The sequence below is a fragment of the Myotis nattereri genome, assembly GCF_964212035.1.
Source record: "Myotis nattereri genome assembly, chromosome: X".
Classification (NCBI taxonomy): Eukaryota; Metazoa; Chordata; class Mammalia; order Chiroptera; family Vespertilionidae; genus Myotis; species Myotis nattereri.
Window position 1 is genome coordinate 82042371 of NC_138078.1, and position 11705 is coordinate 82054075.

Sequence of the window (11705 nt, forward strand, 5' to 3'; positions counted from 1 at the left end):
CCGGAATTGAACCTAGGACCCTTCAGTCTTCAGGCCGACGCTCTATCCACTAAGCCAAACCAGTTAGGGCTTCTTTACATTTTTATAGCAATTTATCCATACCTCTTTTATAGTGCTTATCACACTGTACTGGAACTAATGTGTTCTCAGGTTCATCAGCCATCCTATTGCTTCTGTCTTCTTTCCACACGGACCTTAATAATATGTTGGTCTCGTAGCCATAGTGGTTTTTTTTTTCTCCTTAATCACTTGTCTTTTGAGAACCATGAGAATATCTTGTCACCTCACCTCATTCAATATAGTCCGTGTGTGTGTGTGTGTGTGTGTGTGTGTGTGTGTGTGTGTGTTGTTTGGTTGGTTATTTTATTTTTTGTAATCTAATTGCTCTTTTTTTCTATGGGGATTCTGGAATTTTAAAAACTGCCATGACCAACACCTCTCCAGAATCATTTCTTATTATACTTATTCTGTGCTCACAGGTTGAGAAAGATTATCTTATCTTGGTCTCACAATAACTCTATGGGTCAAGTATTATTATTAGATAAGATAACTGAATCTGAGTGATTTAAGCAATACAGCCCAAGGACTCAGATTTGGTATACATTAAATCTGTACTTTTAACTTTTTAGAGACTGCTACTCCTTGGGATAGAGCTTGGGTATAATAATTTATGTAATTCATTAATTGACTTACCTAGTATGTATACATCAAACATTTAATAAACACTTATATGCTATGCATATTTTTTTACATAGACATATGTAACAAATCTGAGTTACATTTGTCTTTCATCTATTTTAAAAAAAAATATTTTTATTGATTTCAGAGAGGACAGGAGAGGGAAAAAGCGATAGAAACATCAATGATGAGAGAGAATCATTAATCGGCTGCTTCCTGCATGTCCCCTATTGGGGATCGAGCCCACAACCCGGGCATGTGCCTTTGCTGAAATCGAAACTGGGATCCTTCAGTCTGCAGGCCAATGCTCTATCTACTGAGCCAAACCACCTAGGGCTGTCTTTCATCTATTTTGAGTTTATTCTTATATATGACGTAAGTTGGGTTTGGCCTTGGAAGTACAAAGGTAAATAATAGTGGTAGAGTTCTTATTATCAAGAAGCAATAAAAATCATTAAATCAGGAGATGAAATTGGCCACAAAAAGTTATACCAATGTTCATTTGCAGGAATAACTAAACATTTTGCAAATGAGCTTAAATCTGTTTGCAAAGATGAACATACTGAGTACACCAAGGTGAAATTTGTTTAAGTTTAGAGTTTTTTCAGAATAACAAGTTTGCCAAGTCTGTCTTCTTGTTAATTAGTTTTACAAAGTGATATGTTAATAGTAGTCTGGTTTGTATTTTATGAAAAGTAATTTTGAACATATATAACCCAGTGCTTTTAGCACTTAAACAGAAATGGCAACATTGTATCTTTTATTAACTTTATCCTCACCTATGATTTTTTTTCAAAGATTGGAGAAAAGTTGCTATGACTACCACTGTTTCAAATTATCCTTTTACAGATGGGAAGCTGCAGGTTAAACGAATAGTATGAATATTTTTAAAACTTTATGCTATGAATTCTGCTAAAATTCATATTAGAATCTTGGCTTTTCTCTGATGTTCTTTGAGAAAAAGAAGAGGGAGACGATGCTAGTACATTAAACTTGTGTTCCTATGAAGTGATAGATGTAGAGCTAATGAAATTAGAAATAATAATTAAAATAAAACTAATTTTCCCCGGACCTGAAAATCTGCAGAAAGGCTGACAAAACTGCTTAATAACACTACTTTCAGGGAAATATAAAGAAATAGGCTGCCCTAACCGGTTTGGCTCAGTGGATAGAGCATCAGCCTGTGGACTGACAGGTCTCAAGTTCAATTCCGGTCAAGGGCATATACCTTGGTTGCGGGCACATCCCCAGGAGGGAGTGTGCAGGAGGCAGCTGATTGATGTCTCTCACATCGATGTTTCTAACTATCCCTCTCCCTTCCTCTCTGTAAAAAAATCAATAAAATATATTTATAAAAAAAAGAAATAGGCTTATTTAGGTATTCTTCCTTTCCTCTTGACTGTAGGGTAATGCTTCTTTCCAGAAATTAATTAACTTCATTTACACTTATATTTATTACTAGAGGCCTGGTGCATGGAATTCGTGCACTGGGGGAGGGGGGGGGGTGGGCAGGGGAGGTCGCTCAACCCAGCCTGCACCCTCTTGCAGTCCGGGAGCCCTCTGGGGATGTCCAGCTGACGGCCGTCAGTTGGATATCCTTGGCACTGCCATGGAGGTGGGAGAGCCACCACCACTGCGCTCTCCAGCTGTGAGCCCAGCTTCTGGCTGAGCAGCGCTCACCCTGTGGGAGCCCACTGACCACCAGGGAGCAGCTCCTGGGTTGAGCATATGCTCCCTGGTGGTCATTGAGCATCATAGTGACCAGTCATTCCGCCATCAGGCCGAAAACGGACCTCTGACATCCCCTGAGGGGTCCCAGATTGCGAGAGGGGGCAGGCCAGGCCAAGGGACCCCACTGGTGCACAGTAGGGCCCGGGAGGGACGTTGGGGGGTTGGCCAGCTGGGAAGGGACTCCAGGAGGGCTCCAGGGCGTGTCTGGCCCATCTCGCTCAGTCCCAATCAGCCGGACCCCGGAAGCAAGCTAACCCACTTCCACCCAGCCCCCGCCGCCTTCCCTTTGGCCATCACCACATTGTTGTTGTCTGTGTCAATGGGTTATGGATGTATGTTCTTTGGCTAATCCCTTCCCCTTCTTTCATCTAGTTCTCCTTTTCCCCTATCCCTTCTGACAGTTGTCAGTCTGTTCCATGTATCCACATATCTGTTTCTATTTTGTTTCTTGGTTTATTTTGCTCTTTAGATTCCACATATAAGTGAAATCACATAGTGTTTCTTTTTCTCTGACTGGCTTGTTTCACTTAGCATAATAATCTTCAGGTCCATCCATGCTGTTGCAAAAGGCTAAGAGATCCTTCTTTTTTAAAGCTGTGTAGTATTCCATGGTGAAAATCTACCACAGCTTTTTTATACATATATCTACTGATGGACATTTGGGCTGTTCCAAGATCTTAGATATTGTAAATAATGCTGCAATGAGCATAGGGCTGCATATATTCTTTCGGATTAATCTATTGGGATTCTTAGGATGTATTTCCAGAAGTGGGATCCCTGGGTCAAATGGCAATTCCATTTTTAACTTTTTGAGGAAACTCCACATTTTTTCCACAGTGGTTGTACCAGTTTGCATTCCCATCAGCAGTGTACTAGGGTTCCTTTTTCTCCAACTCCTCACTAGCACTTGTTATTTGTTGATTTATTGATGGTAGCCATTGTGACAGGTATGAGGTGATATGTCATGGTCATTTTAATGTGCATCTCTGATAATTAGTTACATTAAACATTTTCCATATGTCTCTTGGCCATTTATATGTCCTTATAGGAGAAGTGTCTATTCAGGTCCAATTGGATTGTTTGTCTTCCTGGTGTTGAGTTACACTAATCTTTTATATATTTTGGAAATTAACCCCTTATTAGATGTATCATTGACAAATATGCTGCTATCCAATTTTGAAACAGATTCCCGTTTCATTTTGTTGATGGTTACTTTTGCTGTGCAAAAGCCTCTTAGTTTGATGTAGTCCCATTTGTTTAGTTTTCCTTTGTTTCTCTTGCCCTAGGAGATATACTGGCAAAAATATTGGTAAAAGATATATCTGAGATTTTACTGTCTCTGTTTTCCTCAATGATTTTTATGGTTTTGTGAGTTATATTTGTCTTTCATCTATTTTGAGTTTATTCATGTGTATGGTGTAAGTTGGTGATCTACTTTAATTTTTTATATGTACCTTTCCAATTTTCCCAATACCTTTTATTGAAGAGGCTGTCTTTACTCTATTGCATGCTCTTGACTCCTTTGTCAAATATTAATTGACCATATAGGCAGGGGTTTATTTTTGGGTTCTCTGTTCTATTGAATTGATCTATATGCCTGTTCTTCTGCCAGTCCCAGGCTGTCTTGATTAAAATGGCCTTGTAGTATCGTTTGATGATAGGTATTGTGACACCTCCAACTGTTATTCTTTCTTAAGATTGCTGAGGCTATTTGGGGTCTTTTGTGGTTCCATATAAATTTTTGGAATATTTGTTCTAGATCTGTCATCGGTATTTTAATAGCAATTGTGTTGAATTTATAGATTGCTTTCAGTAGTGTGGACATTTTAATGATGTTAATTCTTCTCATTTATGAACATGGTATATGCTTTCACTTTTTTGTATCTTCCTCAATTTATTTCTTCATTGTCCTTTAGTTTTCCAGTACATGTCTTTTAACTCCTTGGTTAAATTTATTCTTAGGTACCTTATTTTTTGTTGAAATAATAATGGGATTGTGTTCTTAGTTTCTGTTTCTGATAGTTCTTTATTGGTGTATAAAAATGCCACCAATTTCTGAATATTAACTTTGTATTCTCTTTACTTTTTATTAGTGAAGCTGGCAGAGGATGACTGTAGTACTAGTATTATATGTGTATAACTACCTCATCTTTTCTTTATTTTGGGATTTTTTATTTAGTATGTAAGGTTAAATTTAAGTATTATTTTCCTACTGGAGACTTGCAATAAAAATATTAACCCTTGATGTGCAAAGAAAAAATATGAACTAAAACTTTTTAAAGCCGAAGAGTATATTGTAAGTTTATAGGTGGTAAAATAAAATTACGAACAGATGAACTTTTTAAATTTTATAAGTTAAACAAATGTATACTAAGGGGAAATATATAAAAAGCTTTTGCATGAAGGATTACGATATCTATATTTTGATCTTGTTGTAGGAGATGATATCTTGTCAAAACTTGTCTAAAATTAACATGATTATATTATGAGCAGAAATACTGCATTTAATATGGTTTTAAACAGCCATTTAAATCTATATCCCAGTGTTCTCAGAATATATTCCACAAAACAACTAGCTTTCCCCATTACCTCTTTATCAAAATTATCTAAACCAAAGACTAACAATCAATATTAGCAGAAACAATGAAATTCTTGTGTATGTGATTATTATTGTTTATCATGTATAAACAATACATTGATTAATATATCACATATGCTATTCAATAGCCAAAAGTTGGAAAGAAGCCAAGTATCCATCGACTGATTAGTGGAAAAGCAAAATGTGGCTTATCCATGCAATGGGATGTTTATTCAGCCATAAAAAAGAGATGAAGTACTCATACATGCTACAGTATGGATAAACCTTGAAAACATTATGCCAATTGAAAGGAAGCCAGTCACAAGAGTCCACATACTGTATTCTATTTATATGAAATATCAAGTATAGTCAAATCCATAAAGAAGAAAAAACAGATTAGTGGTTGGCAGTGGCTTGGGGAGGGATACAATGGAAATTGACTGCTTAATAGTTAGGAGGGTTTCATTTGGGGTGAGAAAAAAGTTCTGAAACTAGGTGGTGGTGATGGCTGAACAACATTACAAATATATTGAATATCACGAATTGTAATCTTTTTTTTTTAAATATATTTTATTGAGTTTTTACAGAGAGGAAAGGAGAGAGATAGAAAGTTAGAAACATCGATGAGAGAGAAACATCGATCAGCTGCCTCCTGCACACTCCCCACTGGGGATGTGCCCGCAACCAAGGTACATGCCCTTGACCGGAATCGAACCTGGGACCCTTCAGTCCGCAGGCCGACGCTCTATCCACTGAGCCAAACCGGTTTTGGCATGAATTGTAATCTTTAAAATGGCAATTTTGTCATATGTATTTCACCAAAATAAAAATATTTGCATATCGTATACTTCCTGTGAATACTGTCATGTTTTAGATGGAAGCTTCTAAGCACACAGGCCATTAACAAATCACATTTCAGTGTTTCTTCAATTAATGAATAGTATATGGTTTAAATGATTTTGCAATTATCTTGTTCTCTCATCTCTTATTGTTTCTGTATTGCTACAGTCATATCTGTTAATATTAAAAGAGTCTCACACAATTCCTTTATATCTTAGCTATAAGTTTTAGCCCTTCCAGACTAATCATTTCTTTATGGTATATATCATAGCATTTTCTCTCTGTGTGTGTGTATACATGTGAATATTTCTGTATTTATATTTGTATTGTCATTTCATGTACTTCTTCTCTCTCCAAATTATAAGATCCTCAAGAGGCAATATTCATGTGGAGTGATTTTTCCATATTATTATTACACCCAATACAATATTAAGCATTTAATAAGGATCCGTAAATCTGTTGCCTGATTAATACATGTTCCTGTAAAAGAATAAAACAATAATATTTCAGTTAACTGGCATGTTGTTGACTGATATTTTTTCAAAGGGTTTTTCATTTAATCTTATTTATCATTTTATGCAGTATAATTCTTTAAGGTGGGAGATACCCTGAAAATAATATTGGGATCAACCACAAAAACATTAAGATTTGTGTATTGATATTTGCTTGTACTCTTAATTATCTCCTACTTTTGGAAGACAGCTATGTTTCTCATGAAATTTCAATCAGAGCAATATGCTTCGATAGAAGCCACATAAAAATATTCAAAATTGTTACTAAAATGTTACATAAACAGCATAAATGTAGAAGAAAATTAAAATATTTTATCTGAAATTCATATGGTTTAGAACAAACAGTACAGACAATAGGGCTTCATAAATAATAACAGCTTAGAACTTATTATTTGAAGCTTATTTGAAGTATATAAAGCTAGCAATGGTTCTTCTTAAAGATAATGAAATTATGAGGCATGCATGGAATCAGATGGTTGGAAGAGAACCCATTTATGATAACTGTTATTTCATTGCTGGTGTTGATTCAAATAATCTAGCATGGTGCATCTTTCTCTCTTATTGTTTCTCTTCTTATCATTCTTACCAAAGCTGTGTGTCCTTGTAATAAGGCTATAGGAGTAGTGGCCGGGCTTCCAGCACATCAGAGAAAGCAGGATTAAAGAGAAAGCATTAAAATATAAATCTAAATTACAAAAATATAAGATCTAACATTGGTTCTTTTTGCTCATGAACTATACTTAAGTTAATGACTGAATAAATAGTTTTCTCTACATATATAAAGTTTAACAGCATGAGAAAATTGGCAGGCAAACATATTCTACCTTCCCTGGGAAAGAAAGTAATGCTTATACATGACCAGTGTTAGAGCATGCATAGGCTACTTTGAAGTTACACTCCTTAATTAATATAAATACCTTAGTTAACTAGAACCTAATGTGTTCACTGTCATCTTACAAATCTGTATGTTAAAAAGGGTTTCTAGTTAACTGAGGTATTACTGTATATAATAAAAGGTGATATTTTATCTATTCAGTTTTAATTGTGTTTACAGTTTTGTATAATTGGAGCCTTATTTCCTAATTAATATGTTAATATTCCTTATTATATATTGTGGACTAAATGTACATTATATGAGTGACACAGACTGTTGTACTGATCAAAAGTAATGTATATTTACAAATAAATCAACACCAATTTTTTCTCTTTATATAATAGGTGAACATGAGTAAAACTCTGCCTAGACCACTCTATGGGTATACCTTTGATGCTCAGACTCTGATAAAGAAAACAGAACAAACAAACCAAAATCAAAAAATTTTGATTCACAGATAATTATTTTGCACAAATAATAATTTTAGCCAAATGTGAATCCAGTAAATATAACTGTGTTTATGGAGAACAAGTATATTTTCTATGTGATCCTTTTTAGTAACTATATTTAAAAAGTCGAACTATATTCCCATTATTAAGATTGGACATGGTTATAATTGGATTTCCCTTAAAAAGAAGTATTCTAGCCTTTTTCTCCTAGCTTCCAGGTAAGAATAATGGAAATATTAAAATACAATTTTTATTTGCAAAATTTATGAAGAGTATTTTGTAGTTAAGTTCTAAAATTATTAAGAGAAAAATTTTATGCCTTTAAACTTTAACTTTTTAAACAGAGCACTATATATTAAAGCTTAAATACACTAATAAGAAACAAAATGATATGGGCTAAGACCACTGTTAAGGAAATTTGGAAATGATAAAAAGTATGCGGTGTCTTACATATGACATACTAAGGCAATGTCATCATCATGGTAAGAAAAATATGGAAGGTTTATTACTAATTGATTTTTGCCTTAATATGTCCTATATATTTTGCTTCTATCTTCATATCAGTAGTTCTAAAGTACTTATTGTCAATCATTGACTACAAGCAAAGTTGTCTGCAAAAGTTAGATAATTATATTTGCAATTAATTATATGTTTTAGATTAAGAAATTTCTTATTAAAAATGAGTTTTCTCTCGCAAATAATATTATGAGCTATCATTGAAGAAAAAATATTTTGAAAGTTATAATTTTATAAGAATTTTAATAATATTTAATAGTATTCAGATGATTATTTTTCTTCAGTATATATTTAAAACAGATCAAACTATATTTTGATGGATCATTTCACATTATCAATTTTTTTCATTGATCCTTTATGATGTATTTAAATTAAAATAAAAATTCTGAAACACAAGAAATCCCCAAGTATTTCAGTATTTTAAATACACTAGTGTCTTAGAATTTGTCACAAAAAAAATGCTATGATAAGAATATATATTTTTAAAGTGATGAGAATGTTTACTTTCATCAAAATAAGCAGATATCTACTTATAAAGAACTGTGAAGAACTAAAGAATACTCTTGAAAATTATCAAGTTTCACTTAAAATAGAAAGCATATAAGTTGAATTATTCCCTAAATATAAATTGACCTTCATATTTTGAACATTGAAACCAAGTTATAGAGATTTGTCAAAATCTATGTTATTTAGCTGATTATTAAAATACCTTAAGTGGTTATATATCCTATTTCTCTTCTTCTTCATTCTGTGCTTAAAGACAAAGACAATTACATGACATTTTCCCACACAATTATATTATAAATTTATCAAAAATGTTGGATATATAGGTAGTGGCTTTACCCTCCCAAAGAGTTCTTTCATTATCTAAGTAATTCATAATCCAAACACTTTTTCCATGTGTACTGAACAGTTTAGCTTTATGTTTTCAAAATAGTTAATAAAATAATTTTACAAGATTGATAAAATAAATCTTTAAAAAGGTAATCAACATAAAATTAATAAAATAATTTTATAGGCATTATCTTGTTTTAGATAAATAGCAGTGAAATTGCAAGGTAGTGAAAAGGCAGCAGTTACTATTTTAATCCAGAGTCCTGGATTCAAGGTTATTGCTTAACTATCTTAATATAAAATGTGTTTCAGTTTGGAGAAGGCAAATATTACTGAAAATAAATGGGCTCTAACTTTCTTGATGAACTTTCTCATTTAAGAGATAAATCCAATAATAAGGCATACAATATTATGTAAAAAAAAGAAGTTTTGAGCCTCAGAGGATTTTAAAATCTGAAGAAGGTATAAATTCTACACACAAAAAATTTTTAAGAAACTATTTAGATTATATAATTCCCCATTTTCATAACCTCCAGCATAACTGTTTACTGTATAAAGTAAATTACAGAGATAGATAATTAGATAATAGATGAAAGATAGATGATAGATGATGATGATAGATAGATAGATAGATAGATAGATAGATAGATAGATAGATGATAGATAGATATTGATAGGAAAATATTCCTAAGATAGGAAGAACAACACTAGCTGGTTTTTAGAATCAGCACCAGAAGGGACTCAAAAAATCATTTAGTGAAAACCAGTCTTAGAGATGAAGCCAATGAAAGCAGTTACTTGCCCAGATTCTGAAATCTTGTTGATAGAGCTAGCCTTAGGATCTAGGCCTACTCATTCTTGGTCAAATATTTTCCCCATGTAATAGTTCTAATACATTTTATGTCACCTTAGTGAATTTTCTAATATCTAAGAGACACTTCTTTTTATTTTTTAATAGGTAAATCTAGCATAAATCCTTTTTACTCTAAAAACTTCAAACACAACTTGATTCTTTGCTTTATATTAAAATAATGCAGTGGTAGTGAACACATCGAACAGCTGTGTGTTCATAAAGACCATGTGTTATTGTTTTTTATATATAGTAGTGTTTTGATGTGCTACTGAGTAGTTTGTCTTTGGGAGACAGTAAAATAGCAGCTGGTTTTACCCTAGAAGACCTCTTACTAAATAAATTCCAGCTGTGAATATGCGAGACCTCCTTAAATAGGCAAAGAGAAGTTATCCCATATGTAAAATTGTTCTGCACATCTGTACTGCTTTAGGAACCATATTCTCTTTGAACTGGCTTCCCAGATGAAGTTATTTTTCACTTGAAAACAAAATGTAGAAACCTGAATTTGTACAAAATGTTTTAAAATAATTGAAGGTTTTGAAAACAAAGTTGGCAAGTGTGATCTTCTTGAGATTATAAATTTATACTAGTATTTGAACAGAACTAGGTACAATCATTGTTAAGCAGTTAAATTAGTGTATGCCTCACTTTATAAAATCCTTGAGTAAAATCCCTTGTCACCTTAAAAAGGTAGATTTGGTACAGATCCATAGTCCTGCTGGGGAATAAAATCTTTTGGATTTAAGAAACTTATATTGCATCCTTTTTATAATAAAGAGGAGATATTTATACTTTATGCAAAATAGTAGATATGTACACTTAGGGTTATGAAATGTATGGACACCAGCAACCATAACAAGCATACAAATGGTTATCCCAAGGCAAATAGATCCTTTAACTAGCCATTTACCATCTATTTGTCTTATTTTCCACCAGAGCAGGTGAGGGGGTGAATGGGGCTTATCAGAGAAATGACAAGAGAAAGATTATTTGAAATGATTATGTATTAGTTGAGTCTCAATCTCAAATGATATTAAAGCTAGTCAATTATTCATTAAGTAAATATACATCAATAAAATCGTGTAGCTCTATTTTGTTTTTTTTAAAATAATAATAAAAAATTAACAAATTATTTCATTTGTTTCCATCTGCTGGTGATGAAGTACTGATGAAAGAAACATTTAGCTGAGTCTGTTTCCCTTGTGAAAAGTAATCTGTTTTAATTTTCTCTATATTAATTCTTATAGGATTAAAAATTTTTATTATGGAAAAAATAAACAAACCAACAAGAAAAAAGAAATTAGTTAAAAGAATGAATAATTCAATGTTAATACCTTAACATCTTAAATGGAATTGTAATTAATGTTGTGCATCACCAAGTAGGATATTTTTATAAAGGTAAGGTTACCAGTGTTTAAACAAACTTACCAGAATGTTCAGAGTATGAAATGCCATTGCCTTCATGGTGATTACAATGAAATGTAATTTCAAATGATATATTCCAAAAATGGTGTGAACAATAGAAGCCTCCTTGTAAGAAATGAATATAGCCTTCAAAGTAACTTCTTGGCATTTGTTCTGATATATGAGTTCATATGTTTGTTCAAAACTACTTCAGTAAATGTGCAGCCATGCCTCATATAGTATCTAACTGTGTTGTATGTGCAGGAGCATGCTCATATGTGCATGTGTGTGCATATGCACACACTCACATGGGATTTTATTTTCTGCGCACACACACACACACACACACACACACACTAGATTTTATATTCTGTTCAACTGGAAATGAAAAGAAAAACCTCATTAGCTGTTTTCCAGTTCCACTCTACTTTTATTC

General features: G+C 33.0%; 1 protein-coding gene across 1 annotated transcript in view; it reads left to right on the top strand.

Annotated features, from left to right (window-relative positions):
- PCDH11X (protocadherin 11 X-linked) overlaps positions 1-11705 on the top strand; it is a 972549-nt gene that overhangs the window by 262535 nt on the left and 698309 nt on the right. The window lies entirely within an intron of this gene.